Raw genomic sequence first — 12,500 nt, 5'->3', positions numbered from 1 at the left:
GGATGACCAGTAGTTGTGGTTCTCGCCCCGGGACTTGGGTCATAGTATAGCCCAAGTGGAGCACTTGGGTCGGACTAGGGAGGCTGTGTCGTGCCCCCTGGAGGTCTAAAGGATGACCAGTAGTTGTGGTTCTCGCCCCGGGACTTGGGTCAGAGAATAGCCCAAGTGGGACACTTGTGTCGGACTAGGGAGGCTCTGCCGTGCCCCCTGGAGGTCTAAAGGATGACCAGTAGTTGTGGTTCTCGCCCCGGGACTTGGGTCATAGTATAGCCCAAGTGGAGCACTTGTGTCGGACTAGGGAGGCTGTGCCGTGCCCCCTGGAGGTCTAAAGGATGACCATTAGTTGTGGTTCTCGCCCCGGGACTTGGGTCAGAGTACAGCCCAAGTGGAGCACTTGCGTCGGACTAGGGAGGCTGTGCCGGGCCCCCTGGAGGTCTAAAGGATGACCAGTAGTTGTGGTTCTCGCCCCGGGCCGTGGGTCTGAGTATGGCCCAAGTGGGACACTTGTGTCGGACTAGGGAGGCTCTGCCGTGCCCCCTTGAGGTCTAAAGGATGACCAGTAGTTGTGGTTCTCGCCCCGGGACTTGGGTCATAGTATAGCCCAAGTGGGACACTTGTGTCGGACTAGGGAGGCTCTGCCGTGCCCCCTTGAGGTCTAAAGGATGACCATGAGGTCAAAAGGATGACCAGTAGTTGTGGTTCTCGCCCCGGGACTTGGGTCAGAGTATGGCCCAAGTGGTGCACTTGTGTCGGTCTAGGGAGGCTGTGCCGGTCCCCCTGGAGGTCTAAAGGATGACCAGTAGTTGTGGTTCTCGCCCCGGGACTTGGGTCAGAGTATAGCCCAAGTGGAGCACTTGTGTCGGACTAGGGAGGCTGTGCCGGGCCCCCTGGAGGTCTAAAGGATGACCAGTAGTTGTGGTTCTCACCCCGGGTCGTGGGTCCGAGTCTGGCCCGAGTAGAGCACTTTGGTCGGCTACCGGGGGGTGTGCCGTGCCCCCTGGAGGTCTAAAGGATGACCAGTAGTTGTGGTTCTCGCCCCGGGACTTGGGTCAGAGTATAGCCCAAGTGGAGCACTTGTGTCGGCCTAGGGAGGCTGTGCCGGGCCCCCTGGAGATCTAAAGGATGACCATGAGGTCAAAAGGATGACCAGTAGTTGTGGTTCTCGCCCCGGGACTTGGGTCAGAGTATAGCCCAAGTGGAGCACTTGTGTCGGCCTAGGGAGGCTGTGCCGGGCCCCCTGGAGGTCTAAAGGATGACCAGTAGTTGTGGTTCTCGCACCGGGACTTGGGTCAGAGTACAGCCCAAGTGGAGCACTTGTGTCGGTCTAGGGAGGCTGTGCCGGGCCCCCTGGAGGTCTAAAGGATGACCATGAGGTCAAAAGGATGACCAGTAGTTGTGGTTCTCGCCCCGGGACTTGGGTCAGAGTATAGCCCAAGTGGAGCACTTGTGTCGGACTAGGGAGGCTGTGCCGTGCCCCCTGGAGGTCTAAAGGATGACCAGTAGTTGTGGTTCTCGCCCCGGGACTTGGGTCAGAGTATAGCCCAAGTGGAGCACTTGTGTCGGCCTAGGGAGGCTGTGCCGGGCCCCCTGGAGGTCTAAAGGATGACCATGAGGTCAAAAGGATGACCAGTAGTTGTGGTTCTCGCCCCGGGACTTGGGTCAGAGTATAGCCCAAGTGGAGCACTTGTGTCGGACTAGGGAGGCTGTGCCGTGCCCCCTGGAGGTCTAAAGGATGACCAGTAGTTGTGGTTCTCGCCCCGGGACTTGGGTCAGAGTATAGCCCAAGTGGAGCACTTGTGTCGGACTAGGGAGGCTGTGCCGTGCCCCCTGGAGGTCTAAAGGATGACCAGTAGTTGTGGTTCTCGCCCCGGGACTTGGGTCATAGTATAGCCCAAGTGGAGCACTTGGGTCGGACTAGGGAGGCTGTGTCGTGCCCCCTGGAGGTCTAAAGGATGACCAGTAGTTGTGGTTCTCGCCCCGGGACTTGGGTCAGAGAATAGCCCAAGTGGGACACTTGTGTCGGACTAGGGAGGCTCTGCCGTGCCCCCTGGAGGTCTAAAGGATGACCAGTAGTTGTGGTTCTCGCCCCGGGACTTGGGTCAGAGTATAGCCCAAGTGGAGCACTTGTGTCGGACTAGGGAGGCTGTGCCGTGCCCCCTGGAGGTCTAAAGGATGACCATTAGTTGTGGTTCTCGCCCCGGGACTTGGGTCAGAGTACAGCCCAAGTGGAGCACTTGCGTCGGACTAGGGAGGCTGTGCCGGGCCCCCTGGAGGTCTAAAGGATGACCAGTAGTTGTGGTTCTCGCCCCGGGCCGTGGGTCTGAGTATGGCCCAAGTGGGACACTTGTGTCGGACTAGGGAGGCTCTGCCGTGCCCCCTTGAGGTCTAAAGGATGACCAGTAGTTGTGGTTCTCGCCCCGGGACTTGGGTCATAGTATAGCCCAAGTGGGACACTTGTGTCGGACTAGGGAGGCTCTGCCGTGCCCCCTTGAGGTCTAAAGGATGACCATGAGGTCAAAAGGATGACCAGTAGTTGTGGTTCTCGCCCCGGGACTTGGGTCAGAGTATGGCCCAAGTGGTGCACTTGTGTCGGTCTAGGGAGGCTGTGCCGGTCCCCCTGGAGGTCTAAAGGATGACCAGTAGTTGTGGTTCTCGCCCCGGGACTTGGGTCAGAGTATAGCCCAAGTGGAGCACTTGTGTCGGACTAGGGAGGCTGTGCCGGGCCCCCTGGAGGTCTAAAGGATGACCAGTAGTTGTGGTTCTCACCCCGGGTCGTGGGTCCGAGTCTGGCCCGAGTAGAGCACTTTGGTCGGCTACCGGGGGGTGTGCCGTGCCCCCTGGAGGTCTAAAGGATGACCAGTAGTTGTGGTTCTCGCCCCGGGACTTGGGTCAGAGTATAGCCCAAGTGGAGCACTTGTGTCGGCCTAGGGAGGCTGTGCCGGGCCCCCTGGAGATCTAAAGGATGACCATGAGGTCAAAAGGATGACCAGTAGTTGTGGTTCTCGCCCCGGGACTTGGGTCAGAGTATAGCCCAAGTGGAGCACTTGTGTCGGCCTAGGGAGGCTGTGCCGGGCCCCCTGGAGGTCTAAAGGATGACCAGTAGTTGTGGTTCTCGCACCGGGACTTGGGTCAGAGTACAGCCCAAGTGGAGCACTTGTGTCGGTCTAGGGAGGCTGTGCCGGGCCCCCTGGAGGTCTAAAGGATGACCAGTAGTTGTGGTTCTCGCCCCGGGCCGTGGGTCTGAGTATGGCCCAAGTGGGGCACTTGCGTCGGACTGGGGAGGCTCTGCCGCGCCCCCTGGAGGTCAAAAGGATGACCAGTAGTTGTGGTTCTCACCCCGGGTCGTGGGTCCGAGTCTGGCCCGAGTAGAGCACTTTGGTCGGCTACCGGGGGGTGTGCCGTGCCCCCTGGAGCCATGGGAGTGAGCTCCAGCAGACTGGTATTTTTCGGAGAACCAGGCCCACACTCCTCAGACTTTGTGCCCAGGGACAGGCCACCAAAATCGGCCGCGGCTCGTGCACTTTGCCCCTGCGTTTCTCCCAGAACCAGAGCCGGAAAAATCCCAAAATTGATGCCCAGAGATAGTCGACTCTGCCTGGAATAGATTGCCACCCAAACCCGCCAACTCACGCTGGTTTTCCGATGGCCTCACCTACTAACCCGAGCATGGTCATCGCTCGCACCTTCCAAAACCTCCAGGGGCGCAGGCACTTTTCATTTACTGGCCATAAGGCCGACCGCCTTAAGCGTTAAGCGATAAGCGAAAGGCTTAGTTTGGACTTAGTTTTTGGAGCGACGAGGTCGCCGTTTTGTCAATTCTGAACCGATTTTCACGCGGTTTTCGACTGCCTGCGCCTGGGGAGCCGCCCAGAAGCCCCAGGCAGTGTTCTGGGTGGACTTCCGGACCGGTCCGGACCCGGTACCGGCCGGGGGAACCGCACCACGCCTCTCGGGCGTTTCTACACCGATTTTCGCGGGGTTTTCGACTGCATAGACGGGGCCACCTGCTGCAGGGCCCGAGGGAGGGCCTTACTGAGCTGGGTCCGACGCAGGGCCCGGTTCCTGGAGCCCGCTGGGGGGGGGGGGGGGGTTCTCTAAGGCTCACGGCGGGCTGCTGAGGGGCCGGATCGGATGCAGACAGGCGCTCCTCTGCCCAGGTCTTTGCTCCCCTGCCCCACTAGGAATGGAAGACACACTGCCAACAGCTTCTGGAGGGTGATGGGCCCTGCTGCAGACCAGGTCCGACCCAGGTTTCAGCTATCCCACCCCGCAGGGACTTAAAGACACACTGCCATCAGCTTCTGGAGGCTGCTGAGCTCTACTATAGAGCAGGTCCGACCCAGGTTTCAGCTCCTGCAGCCCACTAGGACTTAAACACACACTGCCATCAGCGTCTGGATGGTGATGGGCCCTGCTGCAGACCAGGTCCGACCCAGGTTTCAGCTATCCCACCCCGCAGGGACTTAAAGACACACTGCCATCAGCTTCTGGAGGCTGCTGAGCTCTACTATAGAGCAGGTCCGACCCAGGTTTCAGCTCCTGCAGCCCACTAGGACTTAAACACACACTGCCATCAGCGTCTGGATGGTGATGGGCCCTGCTGCAGACCAGGTCCGACCCAGGTATCAGCTCCTGCACCCCGCAGGGAATTGAAGACACACTGCCATCAGCTTCTGGAGGCTGCTGAGCTCTGCTATAGACCAGGTCCGACCCAGGTTTCAGCTCCTGCACCCCGCAGGGAACTAAACACACACTGCCATCTGCAACTGGAGGCTGCTGAGCCCTGCTGCAGACCAGGTCCGACCCAGGTTATGGCTCTCCCACCCCCCTGGGACTTAAACACACACAGCCATCAGCTTCTGGATGGTGATGGGCCCTGCTGCAGACCAGGTCCGACCCAGGTTTCAGCTCCTCAACCCCGCAGGGACTTAAACCCACACCGCCATCAGCTTCTGGAGGGTGATGGGCCCTGCTGCGGGCCAGGTCCGACCCAGGTTTCAGCTCTCCCACCCCGCAGGGACTTAAACACACACAGCCATCAGCTTCTGGGGGCTGCTGAGCCCTGCTGCAGACCAGGTCCGACCCAGGTTTCAGCTCTCCCACCCCGCAGGGTCTTTAACACACACACTGCCATCAGCTGCTGGAGGCTGCTGAGCTCCGCTATAGACCAGGTCCGACCCAGGTTTCTGCTCCTGCACCCCGCAGGGAATGAAAGACACACTGCCATCAGCTTCTGGAGGCTGCTGAGCCCTGCTGCAGACCAGGTCCGACCCAGGTATCGGCTCTCCAACCAGGCAGAGACTTAAACACACACACACACACACACACTGCCATCAGCTTCTGGGGGCTGCTGAGCTCTGCTGTAGACCGGGTCCGACCCAGGTTTCTGCTCCTCCACCCCGCAGGGACTTAAACACACACTGCCACCAGCTTCTGGAGGGTGATGGGCCCTGCTTTAGACCAGGTCTGACCCGGGATATAGCTCTCCCACCCCGCAGGGACTTAAACACTCACTGCCATCAGCTGCTGGAGGCTGCCGAGCTCTGCTGCAGACCAGGTCCCACCCAGGTTTCTGCTCCTGCACCCCGCAGGGACTTAAACACACACTGCCACCAGCTTCTGGAGGGTGATGGGCCCTGCTGTGGACCAGGTCCGACCCGGATATCAGCTCTCCCACCAGGCAGGGACTTAAACACACACTGCAATCAGCTGCTGGAGGCTGCTGAGCTCTACTATAGACCAGGTCCGACCCAGGTTTCAGCTCTCCCACCAGGCAGTGACTTAAAGACACACTGCCATCAGCTGCTGGAGGCTGCTGAGCTCTTCTATAGACCAGGTCCGACCCAGGTTTCAGCTCTCACACCAGGCAGGGACTTAAACACACACTGCCATCAGCTGCTGGAGGCTGCTGAGCTCTGCTATAGACCAGGTCCGACCCAGGTTTCAGCTCTCCCACCAGGCAGGGACTTAAAGACACACTGCCATCAGCTGCTGGAGGCTGCCGAGCCCTGCTGCAGACCATGTCCGACCCAGGTTTCAGCTCTCCCACCAGGCAGGGACTTAGAGGCACGCTGCCATCAGCTTCTGGAGGCTGCTGAGCTCTGCCATAGACCAGGTCCGACCGAGGTTTCAGCTCTCCCACCCCGCAGGGACTTAAACACACACTGCCATCAGCTGCTGGAGGCTGCTGAGCTCTGCTATAGACCAGGTCCGACCCGGGATATAGCTCTCCCACCCCGCAGGGACTTAAACACACACTGCCATCAGCTGCTGGAGGCTGCTGAGCTCTTCTATAGACCAGGTCCGACCCAGGTTTCAGCTCTCCCACCCCGCAGGGACTTGAACACACACTGCCATCAGCTTCTGGAGGCTGCTGAGCTCTGCTATAGACCAGGTCCGACCCAGGTTTCTGCTCCTCCACCCCGCAGGGAATTAAAGACACACTGCCATCAGCTTCTGGATGGTGATGGGCCCTGCTGCAGACCAAGTCCGACCCGGGTTACAGCTCTCCCACCAGGCAGGGAATTAAACACACACTGCCATCAGCTGCTGGAGGCTGCTGAGCTCCGCTATAGACCAGGTCCGACCCGGGTTCCTGCTCCTGCACCCCGCAGGGACCAAAACACACACACTGCCATCAGCTTCTGGAGGCTGCTGAGCTCTTCTATAGACCAGGTCCGACCCAGGTTTCAGCTCTCCCACCAGGCAGGGACTTAAACACACACTGCCATCACCTTCTGCTGGCTGCTGAGCTCTGCTGCAGACCAGGTCCGACCCAGGTTTCAGCTCCTGCACCCCGCAGGGAACTAAACACACACTGCCGTCACCTTCTGCTGGCTGCTGAGCCCTGCTGCAGACCAGGTCCGACCCAGGTTTCAGCTCCTGCACCCCGCAGTGGATTAAAGACACACTGCCATCAGGTTCTGGAGGCTGCTGAGCTCTGCTGCAGACCAGGTCCGACCCAGGTTATGGCTCTCCCACCCCGCAGGGACTTAAACACACACCGCCGTCAGCTTCTGGATGGTGATGGGCCCTGCTGCAGACCAGGTCCGACCCACGTTTCAGCTCTCCCACCCCGCAGGGGATGAAACACACACTGCCATCAGCTTCTGGAGGCTGCTGAGCTCTGCTAAAGACCAGGTCCGACCCAGCTTTCAGCTCTCCCACCAGGCAGGGAGTTAAAGACACACTGTCATCGGCTTCTGGAGGGTGCTGAGCCCTGCTGCACACCAAGTCTGACCCAGGTTTCAGCTCATCCACCCCGCAGGGACCTAAACACACACTGCCATCAGCTTCTGAGTGGTAATGGGCCCTGCTGCAGACCAGGTCCGACCCAGGTTTCAGCTCCTCCACCCCGCCATCACCAGCTGGAGGCTGGCTGCTGCTCCTGCACCCTGCCATCAGCTGCTGGAGGCTTCTGTTCCTCCACCCCGCCATCAGCAGCTGGAGGCTGGCTGCTGGAGGCTGGCTGCTGCTCCTCCACCCCGCCATCACCAGCTGGAGGCTGGTTGCAGCTCCTGCACCCCGCCATCAGCTGCTGGAGGCTGCCTGCAGCCCCTGCACCCCGCCATCAGCTGCTGGAGGCTGGCTGCAGCTCCTGCACACCGCCATCAGCTGCTGGAGGCTGCCTGCAGCTCCTGCACCCCGCCATCAGCTGCTGGAGGCTGGCTGCTGCTCCTGCACCCCGCCAGCAGCTGCTGGAGGCTGGCTGCTGCTCCTCCACCCAACCATCAGCTGCTGGACGCTGGCTGCTGCTCCTGCACCCCGCCATCAGCTGCTGGAGGCTGGCTGCTGCTCCTCCACCACCCAACCATCAGCTGCTGGACGCTGGCTGCAGCTCCTCCACCCCGCCATCAGCTGCTGGTGGCTGGCTGCAGCTCCTTCACCCCGCCATCAGCTGCTGGTGGCTGGCTGCAGCTCCTTCACCCCGCCATCACCAGCTGGAGGCTGGCTGCTGCTCCTGCACCCCGCCATCAGCTGCTGGAGGCTGCCTGCAGCTCCTGCGCCCCGCCATCAGCTGCTGGAGGCTGGCTGCTGCTCCTGCACCCTGCCATCAGCTGTTCGAGGCTGGCTGCAGCTCCTCCACCCCACCATCACCAGCTGGAGGCTGGTTGCAGCTCCTGCACCCCGTCATCAGCAGCTGGAGGCTGCCTGCTGCTCCTGCACCCCGCCATCAGCTGCTGGAGGCTGCCTGCAGCTCCTGCACCCCGCCATCATTTGCTGGAGGCTGGCTGCAGCTCCTGCAACCCGCCATCAGCTGCTGGAGGCTGGCTGCTGCTCCTCCACCCCACCATGACCTGCTGGAGGCTGGCTGCAGCTCCTTCACACCGCCATCAGCTGATGGATGCTGGCTGAACGCTGGAGGCTGGCTGCTGCTCCCACACACCGCCATCAGCTCCTGGAGGCTGGCTGGCTGCTGGAGGCTGTCTGCTGCTGCTCCTCCACCCCGCCATCACCAGCTGGAGGCTGGCTGCTGGAGGCTGGCTGCAGCTCCTGCACCCCACCATCAGCTGCTGGAGGCTGGCTTCTGCTCCTCCACCCCGCCATCAGCTGCTGGGGGCTGGCTGCTGGAGGCTGGCTGCAGCTCCTCCACCCCGCCATCACCAGCTGGAGGCTGGTTGCAGCTCCTGCACCCCGCCATCAGCTGCTGGAGGCTGCCTGCTGCTCCTGCACCCCGCCATCAGCTGCTGGAGGCTGCCTGCACCTCCTGCACCCCGCCATCAGCTGCTGGAGGCTGGCTTCTGCTCCTCCACCCCGCCATCAGCTGATGGAGGCTGCCTGCTTCTCCACCCCGCCATCACTAGCTGGAGGCTGGCTGCTGGAGGCTGGCTGCAGCTCCTCCACCCCGCCATCAGCTGCTGGAGGCTGCCTGCAGCTCCTGCACCCCGCCATCACCAGCTGGAGGCTGGCTTCTGCTCCTCCACCCCGCCATCAGCTGATGGAGGCTGCCTGCTTCTCCACCCCGCCATCACTAGCTGGAGGCTGGCTGCTGGAGGCTGGCTGCAGCTCCTCCACCCCGCCATCAGCTGCTGGAGGCTGGCTGCTGCTCCTGCACCCCGCCATCAGCTGCTGGAGGCTGGCTGCTGCTCCTCCACCCAACCATCAGCTGCTGGACGCTGGCTGCAGCTCCTCCACCCCACCATCAGCTGCTGGACGCTGGCTGCAGCTCCTCCACCCCGCCATCAGCTGCTGGAGGCTGCCTGCAGCTCCTGCACCCCGCCATCAGCTGCTGGAGGCTGCCTGCAGCTCCTGCACCCCGCCATCACCAGCTGGAGGCTGGCTTCTGCTCCTCCACCCCGCCATCAGCTGATGGAGGCTGCCTGCTTCTCCACCCCGCCATCACTAGCTGGAGGCTGGCTGCTGGAGGCTGGCTGCTGCTCCTCCACCCAACCATCAGCTGCTGGACGCTGGCTGCAGCTCCTCCACCCCACCATCAGCTGCTGGACGCTGGCTGCAGCTCCTGCACCCCGCCATCAGCTGCTGGAGGCTGGCTTCTGCTCCTCCACCCCGCCATCAGCTGCTGGAGGCTGCCTGCTGCTCCTGCACCCCGCCATCAGCTGCTGGAGGCTGGCTGCTGCTCCTGCACCCCGCCATCAGCTGCTGGAGGCTGGCTGCTGGAGGCTGGCTGCAGCTCCTCCACCCCACCATCAGCTGCTGGACGCTGGCTGCAGCTCCTCCACCCCACCATCAGCTGCTGGACGCTGGCTGCAGCTCCTGCACCCCGCCATCAGCTGCTGGAGGCTGGCTTCTGCTCCTCCACCCCGCCATCAGCTGACGGAGGCTGCCTGCTTCTCCACCCCGCCATCACTAGCTGGAGGCTGGCTGCTGGAGGCTGGCTGCAGCTCCTCCACCCCACCATCAGCTGCTGGACGCTGGCTGCAGCTCCTGCACCCCGCCATCAGCTGCTGGAGGCTGGCTTCTGCTCCTCCACCCCGCCATCAGCTGACGGAGGCTGCCTGCTTCTCCACCCCGCCATCACTAGCTGGAGGCTGGCTGCTGGAGGCTGGCTGCAGCTCCTCCACCCCGCCATCAGCTGCTGGAGGCTGGCTGCTGCTCCTGCACCCCGCCATCAGCTGCTGGACGCTGGCTGCAGCTCCTCCACCCCGCCATCACCAGCTGGAGGCTGCCTGCTGCTCTTCCACCCCGCCATCAGCTGATGGACGCTGGCTGCAGCTCCTCCACCCCGCCATCAGCTGCTGGAGGCTGGCTGGCCGCTGGAGGCTGGCTGCTGCTCCCACACACCGCCATCAGCTGCTGGAGGCTGGCTGGCTGCTGGAGGCTGGCTGCTGCTGCTCCTCCTCCCCGCCATCACCAGCTGGAGGCTGGCTGCTGCTCCTACACCCCGCCATCAGCTGATGGAGGCTGCCTGCTCCTCCGCCCCGCCATCACCAGCTGGAGGCTGGCTGCTGGAGGCTGGCTGCAGCTCCTTCACCCCGCCATCACCAGCTGGAGGCTGGCTTCTGCTCCTGCACCCCGCCATCAGCTGCTGGAGGCTGGCTTCTGCTCCTCCACCCCGCCACCAGCTGCTGGAGGCTGGCTGCTGCTCCTGCACCCCGCCAGCAGCTGCTGGAGGCTGGCTGCTGCTCCTCCACCACCCAACCATCAGCTGCTGGACGCTGGCTGCAGCTCCTCCACCCCGCCATCAGCTGCTGGTGGCTGGCTGCTGCTCCTGCACCCCGCCATCAGCTGCTGGTGGCTGGCTGCAGCTCCTTCACCCCGCCATCACCAGCTGGAGGCTGGCTGCTGCTCCTGCACCCCGCCATCAGCTGCTGGAGGCTGGCTGCAGCTCCTCCACCCCACCATCAGCCGTTGGAGGCTGGCTGCTGCTCCTCCACCCTGACATCACCAGCTGGAGGCTTCTGTTCCTCCACCCCACCATCAGCAGCTGGAGGCTGGCTGCTTGAGGCTGGCTGCTGCTCCCCCACCCCGCCATCACCTGCTGGAGGCTTCTGCTCAGCCACACCGCCACCAGCTGCCTGTGGTGAACCGCTGACGACCAGCCCAGGCCCACGTCTCACCTCTCCCTGCCCGCCCTGGATGCACAACCACCCACCCAGGCTCAAGTTTCCCCCTGCCCGCTGCACGTCCAGCCGGCCTCTGCCCTGTCCCCTCTCTCACCAGCATCACATCCAGGCTCATCAGGCATCCCCATGCCCGCAGCCTTCTCCCACCCACACTCAACACCACCGAACCCAGGATCAGGCTCCACCATCCCCGAAGACTTCTCCCACCCTCACTCAACACCATCACACCCAGCATCAGGCTCCCCCAGCCCCGCAGCCTTCTCCCACCCACACTCAACACCATCGCACCCAGGATCAGGCTCCCCCATCCCCGCAGCCTTCTCCCACCCACACAGCCTCTCCAACGCCATCCACACCTCCAGGACACCCACCCTCAGCATCACCACCACCCACCCCACAACACGCTCACCCTCACCCGGCTGACACCTGGGACAGACCCGGGGAATGGGCCATGGAGGAACCAGGCTCACCTCTCGAACCCTGCGGCCCACTATTAAGCACCCTCCCCTGGGTTAAAGACCCTAGTCCACGCCGGCTGGACCTCCAGCAGCCTGGTCATCCAAATCCAATTTCGTACGTCTGGTCATCCTAAGTAACACTTAGAAAAATATTTTCGCACACTGGTAATCCAAATTAACACTTAGAAAATTTCCAGCTTCTGTGTGCTGACACTTAGAAAAAGTTCAACACTTAGAAATTATTTTCGCACACTGGTAATCCTAAGTAACACTTAGAAAATTTCCAGCTCCTGCGTGCTGACACTTAGAAAAAGTTCAACACTTAGAAAAAGTTCAACACTTAGAAAATTTCCAGCTCCTGCGTGCTGACACTTAGAAAAAGTTCAACACTTAGAAAATTTTCAGCTCCTGCGTGCTGACACTTAGAAAAAGTTCAACACTTAGAAAATTTCCAGCTCCTGCGTGCTGACACTTAGAAAAAGTTCAACACTTAGAAAATTTCTGACACCTCGGCTTCAGGCAGTGGCTCATCCCTCTGCATTGATCCGGACTTGGGACCGGCCCCGGAGGTCCGGGGGTTGCATTGCTGGGCCACCGAGTTCCACCCACCTCCGCGACTGGTCTTCCCGTTTGGTGGATGCGGAGGAGGGTGGGAGGTACGGGGGCTAGGACCCCGACAAAAACTTGGATCGAGGGCTGACTTTCAATGGATCGCAGCGAGGTAGCTGCTCTGCCACGCACGAAACCCTGACCCAGAATCAGGTCGTCTGCAAGTCATTTAGCACCACGTTCTCCACAAACGTGCAGTGCGCAATTGGAGAGGGGCAGCCATCATTCGGCCGCACCCCAGCCCAGTCACGAACGGCTCTCCGCACCGGCCCGAGGGCCAGCTATCCGGGACCAACCGAAGATTCGCGGCGCTACGGTATCATTACGTCTAGGCGGGATTCTGACTTAGAGGCGTTCAGTCATAATCCCACAGATGGTAGCTTCGCCCCATTGGCTCCTCAGCCAAGCA

This window comes from Nothobranchius furzeri, unplaced genomic scaffold (genome assembly GCF_043380555.1).
Source record: "Nothobranchius furzeri strain GRZ-AD unplaced genomic scaffold, NfurGRZ-RIMD1 Scf114, whole genome shotgun sequence".
In the NCBI taxonomy this organism is placed as follows: domain Eukaryota; kingdom Metazoa; phylum Chordata; class Actinopteri; order Cyprinodontiformes; family Nothobranchiidae; genus Nothobranchius; species Nothobranchius furzeri.
The sequence above is the reverse complement of the archived record's forward strand: the minus strand, read 5'-3'. Positions refer to the sequence as shown.